This window comes from Pinus tabuliformis, chromosome Q, assembly GCF_031772625.1.
Source record: "Pinus tabuliformis cultivar Carrire ecotype Pingquan chromosome Q, CPIR1, whole genome shotgun sequence".
Classification (NCBI taxonomy): Eukaryota; Viridiplantae; Streptophyta; class Pinopsida; order Pinales; family Pinaceae; genus Pinus; species Pinus tabuliformis.
In genome coordinates, this window is record NC_142296.1 from 1,023,074,733 (window position 1) to 1,023,090,184 (window position 15,452).

The following is a 15,452-nucleotide window of genomic DNA, read 5'->3' on the forward strand; positions in this document are numbered from 1 at the left end:
GGTTGTGAAAATCGTCAAGGGTTCCCCAACTCCTGCTGTTTTGAAAGATCCATTTCCAAAGCAGGAGAGTAAGATGATAGGTTCTTCCTCGAGTGCCAGTGAAGAACCCATATTGATGATGTCTCATGTAAGGATTGCGACTCGATCGCAAGATTATGGTAGTAAAAGTCCTGTTGATGGATCGAAAGAAGCAGAATCTTCTCATTCAAATCCATCAACCTCAGCTCCCGGTTCCGATCCACTACAGATCGAGAAACCTAACTTTGACTTAGTAATCAAACCGCCCGCCAAGGGTGTACTTCGAAGGTCTGCTTTCAATCCACATGCGAGGGCGGCCTAGAATTACAACATTGTTGAGGATTTAGCTATTTCACCCTCAGCAATGTCGGCTTTGGAAGTGCTGCAATCATGCCCAGCACAGCGAAAATTACTTTTGTCAGCTATAGGAGCTGTTGATGTTCAGGACCCGAACCTAATAATCTTTGATCTAGAAAATAGTACACCGCGTTTGCCTCATCAGATGGCTTTCCAGATCCTAGTGATAGTAAAAAACAGGCCTATTCATCGGACTGTAATTGATGAGGGAGCTTCCACGCGTATTATGTCGATACAGTGCTGGAGATCGCTTGGTTCTCCTTCACTAAATCAATCCCCGACTATTCTTAAGGCCTTCGATGGCCGTGGGTTCCATCCGTTTGGCATTCTACAGGATTTGCCTATAGGGGTTGAAGGAAAAACCGTTAGTCTAGATGTGGAGGTGGTTGATGCCCCTCTGGACTACAACCTTCTCTTGGGTCGAAGTTGGTCTTACGCTATGACAGCGGTCGTTTCATCGGTCTTCAGAGTAATAAAGTTTCCACATAATGGCAAGATCGTAACCATAGACCAGCTGGCTTACTTTTCATCCGACCCAACCTCTTCAGAGAGTATCCAGCATGTCGATAAAACGACTATCCCTTACAAGGATGTTGGCGTAGGATTAGTTAAAGATGCCTGTTTACTGGGAACTTTTCCTTTTCCTCCAATCAACGCCGTGTCTTCGTTTGCATCTATTCATATGATTACTTCAGACACTATTGTTTATGACGATCCTTGGATCGTTCCTTCTGAATCTGAGATAGACTCATTTGGTGACGCAATGCCTTTGAGTCCATATGAAATTGCCTATGAAGCTGTGCAGTCTTTTACCGACCCGAGTTCAACCCAAATCGACCAAATGAATGTGGTCCGTGAGGAATCCCTTTTCGCGTCAACCTCGGAGTTAATAACATTTCCCGAAGTTGTGTCATCTGACGAACAACTTTGTGAAGTCCTGTGCGTAGACGATTTACCATGGGCAGATCTCCATCATAGATCTTCGTTTTTACCTGAGGATGATCGTTTTGAAAACGATTTCTCATCAATCTTTACAGCTGAATATGTCAAAGAAGCTCAGAGTCCAATGAAACATCCTGATTCAGAGTTGAATTTGGGAAACATTTCTCGCACTATTCCCATTGACATTTTAGTCAAGCCCAGAATTGTTGAGCACATTCATATAGGTGCCTCGTGTTCAGATGACGAAATTAAGACATACAAGGCCCTATTTCAAGAATTCCGCGACATGTTTTCCTGGTCCTATGAGGAAATGCCTGGAATTGATCCCGCAATTGTTGTCCATGAGATCAAAACTTACCTGGACGCTAAACCCGTCCGGCAACGTTTGCGTCAAATTCACCCACGAAAAGCGGCTGCAATTAAAGCAGAAGTTGAGAAGCTGTTCAAAGCAGGTTTCATTTATCCGATCCCGTTAACGGATTGGGTATCGAATATTGTTCCGGTTAACAAAAAATAGGGAACAATAAGAATATGTATCGACTATAGGGATATCAATCGTGCTTGTCCCAAGGACAACTATCCAACACCCTATATCGATCAAATAATTGATGATTGTGCCGGCAGTGAAATATTTTCCTTTATGGACGGTTTTTCCGGTTACAACCAAATCAATATTCTACCTGCCGATCAACCAAAAACGGCTTTCATTTGTCCATGGGGGACATTTTCTTATTGCAAATTACCTTTTGGGCTGAAGAATGCCGGAGCCACTTTTCAAAGGGCGATGTCTTATGCATTTCATGACATCAAACACATTGTGCAACCGTATCTCGATGATTTTCCCGCTCACTCCTTACATCGAGCTGATCACCTTGTCCATTTACGAGCAATTTTCATGAGGTGTAGGCATTATCGTATACAGTTGAACCCACACAAATGTGTCTTCTGTATAGAAGTGGGACGATTGCTGGGATTTGTAGTTTCAAAAGCCAGCATCCGCATCGATCCCTCGAAGGTAGAAGCTATCATCAAATTGCCTCCTCCTTCGAGTCTTCGCCAACTCCAAAGTTTGCAGGGGAAAGCAAACTTTTTACGCCGATTCATTTCTAACTACGCTGAGATTACAAAGGGTTTTACCCGGTTGTTGAAACAGAACGCTCAATTCTCTTGGGATGAGATAGCTCAGAAATATTTTGATGCGCTCAAGCACGCGTTGACCCATGCACCGTTGCTGCATCCTCCCAACTACAACCAGGATTACTTTTTGTACCTCGCCACCGCTCATTCCACCATTGGAATGGTCTTAGTACAGGAAGATGAATTCGGAACAGAACATGTGATCTATTACCTTAGTCGGACATTAAATCCCACTGAGCTCAAATATTCACATGTGGAGAAATTGGCCTTGGCAGCCGTTCAAGCTGTCCAACATTTTCGTCACTACATTCTTCTCCGTAAAACTACAGTCATTTCGGATTGCAACCCTATGATCTACATTTTGACTAAACAATTGCTAGGGGGAAAGTACTCTAAATGGATCGTTATCCTGCAGGAGTTCGACTTGGAATTTGAAAAATCTAAGTCTAAGAAATCTTTAGTTTTTGCAGAGTTGATGTGTGACTTCCCGCATGCTGACACAGAAACTGTGGCAGAGGAACCCAATGCGGACGAATCTTTGTTTCTCATCAGCACTTTAGATCTGTGGTATGGAGATATAATTGTCTATCTCCAGACCCAATCCTTTCGGCCCGAAGTTTCAAAGTCGGAACGTCGAAAAATTCGATTCCAGTCCCAACAGTACAAAATTATTGGAGATACTCTTTATCGCCGTGGGGCGGACTTGGTTTTTCGTCGTTGCTTAACTCACAAGGAAGCTGAAAGGGTTTTGAATGACTGTCACTCTAGAGCATGTGGCGGTCATATGTCTGGGTATGCCACAGCCCAAAAGATATTGTGCGCTGGCTACTTCTGGCCGTCCTTGTTTAAAGACTGTATTATTGTGGTCCAGAAATGCCACAACTGTCAAGTGTTTGATCGCAAGATGCGCGCACCACCTGCTCCTCTCCACCCTATAATTGTCATTGGTCCTTTTGCCAAATGGGGTATCGATTTTATTACATGTAACCCTCACTCGGCCGGGGGGCATGCATATATCATCCTTGCGGTTGATTATTTTACTAAGTGGGCCGAGGCGATGCCTACATTCGAGGTAGACGGCAAGACAGCTGCGATTTTCGTATTCAATCACATTATTACTAGGTTTGGTGTCCCACAAGCGATAATCATTGACCATGGGCGCCATTTTCGAAACGTTATGATGACAGAACTTACAGGCCAGCTTGGTTTGTGTCACGATAGCTCAACTCCTTATTATCCACAAGCCAATGGCCTGGTTGAGTCCATCAACAAAGTTTTAGTTATCATGATCTGACGAATCATTGGTATTCATCGGTTGAATTGGCACAACATGTTATTTTCCGCGCTTTGGGCGTACCGAACCTCAGTGAAAACATCAACATGGTTCACTCCTTTCCAACTAGTTTATGGTTTGGAAGCAGTGCTGCCCATTGAATGCGAAATCCCGTCACTTCAAATGGCTGTCGAATTACTTCTAGCTACTTCTGAAGAGGAGAAGCGTCTATTATACTTAGCTCAATTAGATGAGACTCGACGTGACGCTGCATTGGCAATTGAGACTCACGCAAAACGTATGAAAGCTCAGTATGATCGAAATGTGACCCCTCGAAATTTTTCGGAAGGGGACCTAGTGCTATTATATGATCAAGCTAACGATAAATTAGGTGCTGGAAAATTCGTTCCTATGTGGCATGGGCCCTACATTGTCAAGCGAAAGCTAGCAAAAGGGGCCTATGAGCTGGTAGATTTTGATGGGGACTCTTTGGGTAAACCCAGAAATGGACTTTACCTAAAGAGGTATTATGCTTAAATGATGGGTATGGAGATTTTAGTTAGGTTAGGTTTTCTTTCTAGCTGGTGTGTTTGTTAGTATAGACAGTGTGCTTAGCTTAGAAAGTGTGTTTTTCGTCGTTATTCTGGCTTATCTTGGTTTTACTCTTGATATTGCAGATGTCGACGCCTCTCCAAACGTACATTGGATTCGCTGATGGTGCTTGTCGTAGTACACGGAATATCTCTTCCGCAGCTTGGGTTATCTATTCGCCCTCTGACGAGTTAGTTTCTATGCATGGGGTGAGCCTCGGTTAAACAACAAACAACATTGCAGAATACAATGCAGTGATTGAGTTATTGTCTGAATCTATTTCGTTTGGGATTCGGAGTTTGATAGTGAGGTTAGATTCTGAACTCGTTGTATTACAGCTTAATAGAGTTTATGCCATTAGAAATCCAGTGTTATTAAGGTTATTTTTGAGAGTGCGCCTCTTGGAACGTGAATTTGATTACATTGAATATCAGCATATTCCAAGGTCTTTAAATACATTAGCAGATGCAATTGCTTCTCGAATGTTAGACAGACATTTGCGATAATCATACATGTAAATTTAAAAACATTTCATCACACATGTTTAACAAGATAAGCCGGTAATAATGATATATATAGATAGGAGTGTGTCAAAAAATACATCGTCTTCGATCATAGGTTGAAAAACACCTTATGATCGGCAAAAATGATAAGTACAAAAAACCAAAATGTCACATGTGTCTACAAAAGTGACCATCCAATCACTGTTGTGCTCCCTATACGACACCACTGCACGGGCTACCCTACACAAGAACCTCCTAAAAGGTCCTGGGACTGCGACCACATAGCGCTGAAGTCTGATGAATATCATCTACAGTCGTCTCTGGTATGTCTGCCGTAAGACGCTCTAGGTCTTGTTCCAACTCAGCTAAGGTCTCTGCGGCCGTGTCCTGTGGGGCCGGTGCCGGTGCAACTGGTACTCTCCTTTCGAAAGGTCGGAGATTGGCCGGACGCTGTGGGCCTACATCTGCATTTTGAAATTTGTCACTGTCATTTTTGAGACGATATAAAAACAAAAAAAAAATAGATAATTTAAAAAACTTGTGAAAAATGAAGTACCTGTGTCATCCCACTGTTCTCCTGGTGGAAGAATCATGTCCGGATCTCCACGAAAATCAACTCCGGCATACGGAAAATCCTGTATCGAGAAGACCTGGTTCTCTAACCAGTGAAAATACTCCGGTCTAAATCGGACAACCTCCGTGCCCTCGTCAGGATGACGGGCCATCACCGCAACCCATCGCATCAACTTAGGCTCTCGGGGAGGCCTAACCTCAACAGTGAGCTGCTGTGGGATCAGCATCGGAACCCTCTCTAGGGCAAAACTCACAACTAAAGGCCCATAACCAAAAGTCTTCAGCTGTCTGTTTTTGGTCCTAGTCAGTTGGCCCTTTAAGTTGGCCAACACAACATCGCACCAGTTGAAAATGGTGCCCCGATAGCAATCAATCGCCATCCGCATCTGGGATCCAGTGGCAATGTGCAAAGCGGCAGCCCCGCAAAGTCTGGTAACTGTAAAGGCAATTACCATAAGTTCAGGTCGGGATATCTTTTTGATTTCTATCCCCTTATCCTGGTTTTGATTATTGCACCACTCTAGTCGGTGACTAGTAATGGACTGGCCACCCGGCCTAGTCCCGGACAGAGTCAATTGTTCGCCCCTCTTGGGCAAACCAGTGAGAAAGTAAATATCTGAGGGCTCTATCTCGAGCTGGTGCCCTCCAATGTAAAAGCACTGATCCTGAACGTTCCACCTTTCGACCAGCCACTCTAGAAAGCGCACATAGGCCCTCATGCCAGGTATGGCCTAGTATTTGTAAACACCGCATGCCTTCAAAGCATCAATGGAAGGTTGGTGATTAATCACGGCCAAATCAACATCTTCATGTTCTCTCTCGCGCCAATCAAGCATGGTGGGCAATATACACACCATAAAACATCTGTTAGAGTCCATAAAATTGAAAGTTTTTGGTTCATTTTGGAGAAATGGAAGTTTCAAAATCCTTTCCGCGGTGTACGCAACCCGCCTTTAGAGACAGGGCGTATGTACGCAGGTTCTCTTAAGGCAAGCTGCGTACGCCCGGCATTTTCCCAACTGAGAAAATGTCGGGGTACGCAGGTCACCCATGGGGCACCTGCGTACCCCGAAAAGCGGACCTTGAAACCCCCAAGGCCTCCAAAAAATAAAACTAAAGCTTAAAAACAAATTCTAAACGGATGGAAATGCAAGGGAGGATGTTGTAGAATACCTGATGAGACGGTGTTCGGTTTCGACGGTCGGATTCTCCGCAATGTCCATGGGAAGTTTCTTGCCAAAAGCCCTTTTTCTCTACTCAACAGTAAAATGGTAAAAGCCCTTTTTATAGTTTTTTTGAGTAAATGAATGTCAAATTTGTTTATTTTCCACCATGAAAAGGTATTTTTCAAAGTATTTTTATCTATCTTTAAACAGGTATGAGTAATGTGTTGGTTTTTGTGTAGGATAAAAGGATTTTCAGGGAAAATTCTCATTTTTCACAAACAAAAACATCAGAGTCATCTTTTAAGCCCTTTTCTGACTCCTAAAACATGAAAAGATTTCCGAGCGTTTCTTTTACACTCGTTAAAACGGAATTAAAAGACGGTCCCCTTATAGCCCTTTTCTAATCGTAAAAACAGGAAAAGGTTGCCGGTTTTTGTTGTTTCAAGCTCGATATTGGAAATAAAACGACGTGTCCTTGATCACTTTTTACTTTTCAGGTCAAAGACACTAATCATGAAAGTACTCCTTGGTCGCAAGATCAAGCGGTTCTCTCAAGTATTATTTTATACTTTTTCGGGCTTGGGAGACACAAATTTACGAAAAAGTTCAACCTGGAGTCTTCTTAAGTTTTTTCAGACTCTCTAAAATTGAAAAACGCCGAGTTTCTCCTATATTGAACTCGTTAAAATTTCACAGTAAAGGACCTGTTCGATTACAAACAGGAACGAACCACTCCTTCTTAGGGTTCGAATCAAAACTAAGTTGGACTCATCCGAAGGATGAGCTTATAATCAAGCATATGTTATCCTCCTCAAGCTTGTAAAAAATAAAGAGGTACTTGCCAGAAATGGTGGGGGAAAAGAGAGAAAAATGAGCCTATTTGTTATCCTTTGTCTCAGAAGAAGCCTTATCACCACTCTTGAACACGACACTTTTCATTCACCTGGGTTGGGAAATCCTTTGCCTCACAGTTGATCAAACCACATTGAAAGTCTTCAGCCGGGTATTAACTTTGGGTCAAATGTCACCAAGCCATATGTTGTGTCGTTATGTGTTCAAGAGGTCACTGCAAATAAACCATTCATCTGCAAAATACTCGTCATCCATCTTGACCATCTCTGAGTCAATCCTTTCAACTACATTTCTTCAACTTGATCTATGATTTCGTGTTGTGGGCTTGCCTGCAACGGGTCGCTTTCTATCGACATCAGCACATTATCTAGAAAGATGACCTAGAAATTGTCAGTACCTTGAAATCTGCATGCATCAATGACAGGTTTCTCGCTTTTGACGACAGTTTACATCATTGACTTTCGATCGAAGGACTCCGTGAAATGTTCGACATCAACTCATTCATTCACATCTCATGGATTGTACTGGGTACTTTGAGAACCATTGACATCACTGGTGGTCTCTCTCACACTTGTTAACAGTTTACATCATTGACTGGTAATCAAGTGGTTTCTACCATGTTCGACATCAACTCATTTATTCGCATGGATAGAATCGTACCTTTTCGGGAAGTAGAAATGAAGACCCTGGATCTAGTTTCCACCATCCAGGCTGCGAGGAGTTTTGTATTCATTGTATAGTAGACCAACTATAAACAGATGGCTGCGTCCATACTGTGTCTACACAAGTCTATGATTATGATGTACTGCAAAATCATTCCTGTATCAGAGCAGTAGTTAGTTTGTTAGTTAAAGTTTTCAATCTGAGTATGGGAATGCCTACCTCAGCGATGATATGATCATATATATGTATTTTGTGTTGAATACTTGCAGGTTCCGACTGGGCTCTCCACAAGATAATCCTTGAAATGATAAAGTACTTCACCCTTCCTAGATGATATGAAATCCTAATCTACTACAGGCTTCGCACTTTAGGGGGCAATCTGTTACACTAAAATTTGTCACCATGACTATTTGCAGTTAGTATGGCTCCATCAACTGTCATACTATCCTCCTTGGCAAGTCTCATACCTCTGCTCTTCATGTCAAACTCCAAGAAAGAGAAAAAGTCTTTAAAAATCTATATATCTCTGGGTACGCAGTTTCTCTTAGCCTTACCTGCGTGTACGCACCTCAAGTTCACAATACCTGCGTACTTGTACGCTCTGTCTGTAAAGGGGTGGGTGCGTACTCCTGTAAAGGTCAAAAGGCGCAAGTTTCACTCCAAAAACGTTACTTGTGGTCATTTCTAGAGCATTCTAGAAGCTTGTTTGACGTGTATTGAGCGCCTCCAGATGGTTCATGTATCCCTATGAAAGAGGAACTTATCCCATCAAGAGGGGAGCTATCCCATCCAAAGAGGGGCTTATCCCATTGATGGTGGACTTGATTAACTTCCTCTAGAGCACTATAAATACAGGCATTGGGCCAAAAGGAGGAGAGGTTGAAAGCTGAACATTCCTAAGGGTAGATGCTGCTGGAATTAGGACTCCCTTATAGAGCTTGAGAGGAAAGATTCCCATCCTTTCCTAGCCTTATTTGGAAGTGGGTGAGCTGATCAAAGTAAAGGAAAACTCTTGCTGGACCCTAGGAGGGACCTGCACAACACCAAGGCTCAGGTTGTAATGGTTTCTTTTGTTTCCACTTAATGCAAATAAACTCATTTTTCTCAACAGATTGTTATTCATGATTTGTTTCATATACTCCTTGGTCTGTATGATGAATATGTGTTATTTTATAAGTTTATCAGGTGCTATTTAATCTTTTGGCTTGTTAGTGAATGCAGGTTTCGAAGAGAAGGAGGAGCTCATCCGGATCGGCGAGGCTGGACTACTACAAAGCGTTGGACTAAAGGTATGTTATAATCACTTGATTACTTGTATTCTAAATGCATATTTAGAGAAAGGTAGTGTTTATTTGTCTTGTTTGTCACTAGAAAGCCTTAGCTTCTAGGGAGGTCGGTTTTGTCCGCAAAATTGACTCTTTCCGCATGACAAAATGGCGACTCCGCTGGGGAACTCCATTGATGTGAATGATTTTTCCTTTGTGTGAAACTTTGATCTGAGAAAAGTCGTTTGTTTTCTGGTTTTTGGCTGTTTGACTGTGTATTTGGGTGGGCTAGCTTAGGGTTAAATTAGATTTTAGTTTTTCTTAGTTTTGCTAGCAGTACGCACCCTCTGAGTTAAGCACAGTGCGTACCTGTACGCACTGCAGCTTTGTGCACAGAGCGTACACGCACCTGTGCAAACAGGTTGCCTGCGTACCCTGTCAAAATTGAGAAAATTTCAATTTTCTTCTTTTTTGCCTTCTAGATTTTGTTTTTAATTTGTTTTTTCTGCCCAGATCCACTGGTTGCCTGTCATAAATCTTCACCTAAGCTTGTTTCATCAGTGTCAAGAGTTTTAGTGAAATTCATAGAGATTTTGCCCTAGGGTTTGATTTTTGCACTGGTCCTGTAGTGACTTTGGCTTTAGAAGTTGTAAAACCTTGGATCTCTCTGGTTTTTTCAGTCTTCTTAGGAGTCAGACCTTTCATAGAATCCACCCTTGTAAGAAACCTACCTTTGTGTTGTCTCTTTGCTGAATCTCGAAAAAGTTTGTTGATTAAACTTTGAATTTTATTCTTAAGAAAAAGAATAAAAGATTTTGATTTTTGTTTTTGACTGGTTTTTGATTCTGCATTAACTAGTCCTTAGTTAAATTTTGACTGAGTAAAACATCCTGGAATCATACTTGGTAGGCTTTTGCCTCATTAGATTTACTTTTAGGTGTATTTCTCTTGGATTTGCTTTTGTGTGAAATTAAGTTGATTTGATTGCCATAGAATTTTTAACTTTGATTTCTGTTAAAGTAAGTTTTACATGCTTTATTAATATAGGGAAAAATACAAAAAACTCTTTTGAAGAAAAGTTTGCTTTAGTAGCATTTGAGTCTTTGAAAAGAAAAGGAATTTTCGTGAAGTAATTAGTGGTCATGTGTTGTATGCTTTGGAAAAGATAAAGAGTTTGTTTCTTTGATTTTCATTGCCAAGAAAGTTGTTTTTATATCAATTTTGCATTCTCCAACTCTCTTAGCTAGGGAATTCATTGAAAAAGAAAATTAGTATAAATCATCCTAAGTGCATCTTTTTAGTGGATTTCAGTCGAGTCTACACACTATCAGTTTCATCTCCACTACCTTTTGTCCTAAAGAAAAGACATAAAATTAACGTTTAAAGTAAAATCAACTTAGTAACTTTTATTTACTAGGGCTCTGAAACACCAATATAGATCAGGCTAGTGTCTTGGAGTAGGAGAGTAATTAACTCTCCAAGACATTAAAACCAAACAAGTAGCTCATCTTGTGGTAGGATAAATCCAACTGTTTCATTTGTACTCTGGGAAAGCTCCTCTTAAAGGAGAAGCACAAGACCATGTCCGAACCAGTGAGGGGATCAATCCTCCTTCATTGGGAAAGACGCCAGATACGCACGTACTACAAACGGTAAACCTCAGATTATTTTCGAGGAGCTTGGGGTCACTTGTCGGTAAACCTTGGATTATTGTCAAGGAGCCGACAAGGGGATTGAGCTTGTTACTCTGCCCTTGCGTGCTATCGGGTCGTAAACTGTTCCCCCAGGTATATTTTTTGCTGTTGGTAACCTTAGTGACCATTATCTTTAGGATTCTACCGAGGTGACGGTGGAGGGAAGATCCCACTGTACCTGGAGCAGACGTCGGCTAGACTCACTTGGATTTTTCGGGGGGTTCACTTCACTCGAGACGGTTAAAGTGGAGGAACTTGTGCCGGTATATTCATTAAGCAGGTTGCCGGGGTAACTGTTCCACCCACCACTTATGTACTGAATTTGGCGATGTTGGGTTTCATCTCCAACTAGTGTTTTCGGTCCGGAAGGCTACTGTTTGTGTATGGTTTGACGCCCTAGATTCTTTAGACGTGTGATTCGAATTTATTTGGTTCTTTAGAGACTTTAGGCGGTTTGCTTTGAGATTTTACTTTGTTTGCGTGTGCAGTAGTTAAAAGTTTTTAACTGTGGCTGAATTACCGAGACAGTCCCGTAGACTTCGGGGCAAGTCTCCTGAGATTGTTACCGTGGCCGATTTGTTGAGGAAGTCCCGTAGACTTCGGGGCGAACCTCCTGAAGACGTCCCGGGTCATTACGAAGGTTTGAAAGTCCTTGTAACTCCTAGTGGCAGTAAAGTAGGTTCACCTGAAGAAGGAGAGTCGTCGTTGGTAGTCCATCCAGATTACCAAGGTCTAGAAACAGGTTATAATCCCGAAGCTGTTGCATTTTCCGAGCTTGCTGGTAGTTTTTCATCTACTAGTGATATAGGCGAAGAACCTGAAATATCTGAACCTGTTACTCCAACTTCTAGTGCTCCTGATTCACCTAGGGTAGAAAGGGTCATCACCGAAAATCTTCCTGCTGGTTTAATAGCTATTGAAGAACTTGCTCCAGAAGAAGAATTTGGCGTCTCTATCCTTGAAGATCAACCTACTATTGATCTAAGGGAGCGTGAATCCATCTTTTACAGTCCTCCTAAAAGCACTACTTGGTATCTTTCGTTAACTAATTATTTGGACAACTCAGGGTCAAGTTTTTCTCCACCTCGTACTCCTTATCCACCTGGAGGTATTTATACTCCTGTAAATATGTCTGGTCAGTCGTCCATGTTCACTCAATCTCCTGAATCTTTCTTGTACGACGGTCCTTCTGTTCCCTCTGGGTATCAGTCACTTTCTGGTACTTTTGCGGGAGCATCTCCTCAACCCATTGAACATGGGTTATTAGCTGGAAACAATGGTAATAAACCGTTGGGTGTAGGAGACATTTACATGATGTCAGGTTCAGTTCCTGGTTCTCAACCTCAAGGTGGCCAATTACCGCCTGGGGGGCAGCCTCAATTAACGTCTGGGGGGCAACCTCAAGGTACACAAATTGCGTCTGGGGGGCAACCTCAAGGACAGTATGTACCCATAGTACAATACATTCCTCAAGGTCAACCCCAGCCTCAATATGTACCTCAAGGTCCACCTCAGTATCAATTTATAACTCAAGGTCAACCCCAGTATCAGTACTTACCTCAAGGGTATCTACCTCAAGGTCAGTACTCGAATCAAGGTTATCAACCACCCCAAGGTGGATCTTATGTTCAAGGTATGGGAACTGTACCTTTCAATTATCGATCCTACCCTCAATCCGGTTATGGATCTCAATATCCTCAACCTGTCATGGGTCAATACCCCGGAATGAACATAGTGTGGGATCCATCGCAAGTTCAACAGGTGTTGCAGCCAAGCGTACAGTTGTCATCTCAAGCTGGACAACCCTTAGTTTCTGGTTCACCCCAGCAACCAGTCCAATCTAATGTTCAGACTTATGTACCTTCGGTAGTTACTCAGTCACCCATTGCACCTAGTACTCCATCTCAAACGACTGCTGCAACTACTGCAACATCTGTTCCTTCCACCACACGTACTTCTGGAGTATCGACAGCTCCGGTTTCTACTGTCTCTGCAACTACTCCTCAGACATCTTTACCATTGTCTGGATCCACGATTCAAACTACGGTTCAGATGCCTGTAGGACAGCCTGGTTTAAGTATGGTTGTCACTAGTCAAGCACAATTCGTTTATCAACCGTACCAGGGACAGTACCAATACGGGCCTGCTGTCCAACAACCAGTTTACCAATATCAACCGTATCCTGGGTACACTTATCAACAACCTCAGCAACCCCAGTACGGTCCGGTTAATCCTGGTTTTCCGGGAGGATACAATATCCCGAACGCGATTCCTATTCCAAGTTATCCTGGATATCCTCCTCCTGGGACTGGTCTTGTGACCGAGAGTTTTAGGGATCCTAATCGGCAATTACCGTTTATCACAACTTTGGATTTACCGGACTTGTCGCACCTAATGAACGATCCAATAAATTATCTTCCGTTTTGGCCGCCAATGCCAAATAAGTTGCCTAGTGACATACCCAAGTTCGAAGGTAAGTCTAGAGAGGATCCGTCAAATCATGTGATGACTTACCACCTCTGGTGTGCTTCAAATTCCATCTCGGATGATTCGATCTGCTTACGTCTTTTCCAGCGTACGCTCATTGGTCTCGCGGCCAAGTGGTACATTGAGTTACCACGGGCCTCTTTTTATAATTTTAGTCAGTTAGCTACCTCGTTCCTAACTCATTTTCAGTTGTTGGTCAGATATGATAATGGAACGGAGTTACTAACTTCATTAAAATAGTCGACGTCCACTTATATTTCCGATCATATACATGGATGGAGACGTCGAAGGCGATTAGTGAAAGTTTTTATCCGGACCAAATCTTAGCTGAATGATTTGTTAAATCATTATTACCGAAGATTACTGAAGACGTAGCTAAGGTCAGAGTAGTTACTGAGGAGCAAGTGATTGCTCAAGCGCAATACCTTGACTTAGTTTACACTCAGTCAGGTACGTTACACGAAAAGATCCCAGATCTTCCAAACTCAAATCAAATCGCTGCTGCTCCTTCGGGATCTCATGCTGCTGGTGGCATGATTGGTACGGTAAATACTAAAAGCAAGAAGAAGTCTTCAAAGAATTCTTCGCCCATTATAACCTTACCAGACTCCCCGACAGGAGAATCTTCTGCTGAAGTTTCCGCTGATATTCACGCTGTAGAGTCGTCTACGGCTAAATCAAAAAATGGTGGGAAGAAGAAAGGTAAGAAGAATAATAAAGCAGACAACACTCCAAAGGAGAAAACAGAAAAGTCGGAAACCAATGACGAAAAGCGCAAACCTCGATATCCTTGTCTTATTTGTGAAGAGGATCATTTTACAAGAGATTGCCCTCATCGGGCCGAGGTTGTGAAAATCATCAAGGGTTCCCCAACTCCTGCTGTTTTGAAAGATCCATTTCCAAAGCAGGAGAGTAAGATGATAGGTTCTTCCTCGAGTGCCATTGAAGAACCCATATTGATGATGTCTCATGTAAGGATTGCGACTCGATCGCAAGATTATGGTAGTAAAAGTCCTGTTGATGGATCGAAAGAAGCAGAATCTTCTCATTCAAATCCATCAACCTCAGCTCCTGGTTCCGATCCACTACAGATCGAGAAACCTAACCCTGACTTAGTAATCAAACCGCCCGCCAAGGGTGTACTTCGAAGGTCTGCTTTCAATCCACATGCGAGGGCGGCCCAGAATTACAACATTGTTGAGGATTTAGCTGTTTCACCCTCAGCAATGTTGGCTTTGGAAGTGCTGCAATCATGCCCAGCACAGCGAAAATTACTTTTGTCAGCTATAGGAGCTGTTGATGTTCAGGACCCGAACCTAATAATCTTTGATCTAGAAAATAGTACACCGCGTTTGCCTCATCAGATGGCTTTCCAGATCCTAGTGATAGTAAAAAACAGGCCTATTCATCGGACTGTAATTGATGAGGGAGCTTCCACGTGTATTATGTCGATACAGTGCTAGAGATCGCTTGGTTCTCCTTCACTAAATCAATCCCCGACTATTCTTAAGGCCTTCGATGGCCGTGGGTTCCATCCGTTTGGCATTCTACAGGATTTGCCTATAGGGGTTGAAGGAAAAACCGTTAGTCTAGATGTGGAGGTGGTTGATGCCCCTCTGGACTACAACCTTCTCTTGGGTCGAAGTTGGTCTTATGCTATGACAACGGTCGTTTCATCGGTCTTCAGAGTAATAAAGTTTCCACATAATGGCAAGATCGTAACCATAGACCAGCTGGCTTACTTTTCATCCGACCCAGCCTCTTCAGAGAGTATCCAGCATGTCGGTAAAACGACTATCCCTTACAAGGATGTTGGCGTAGGATTAGTTAAAGATGTCGGTTTACTGGGAACTTTTCCTTTTCCTCCAATCAACGCCATGTCTTTGTTTGCATCTATTCATATGATTACTTCAGACACTATTGTTTATGAC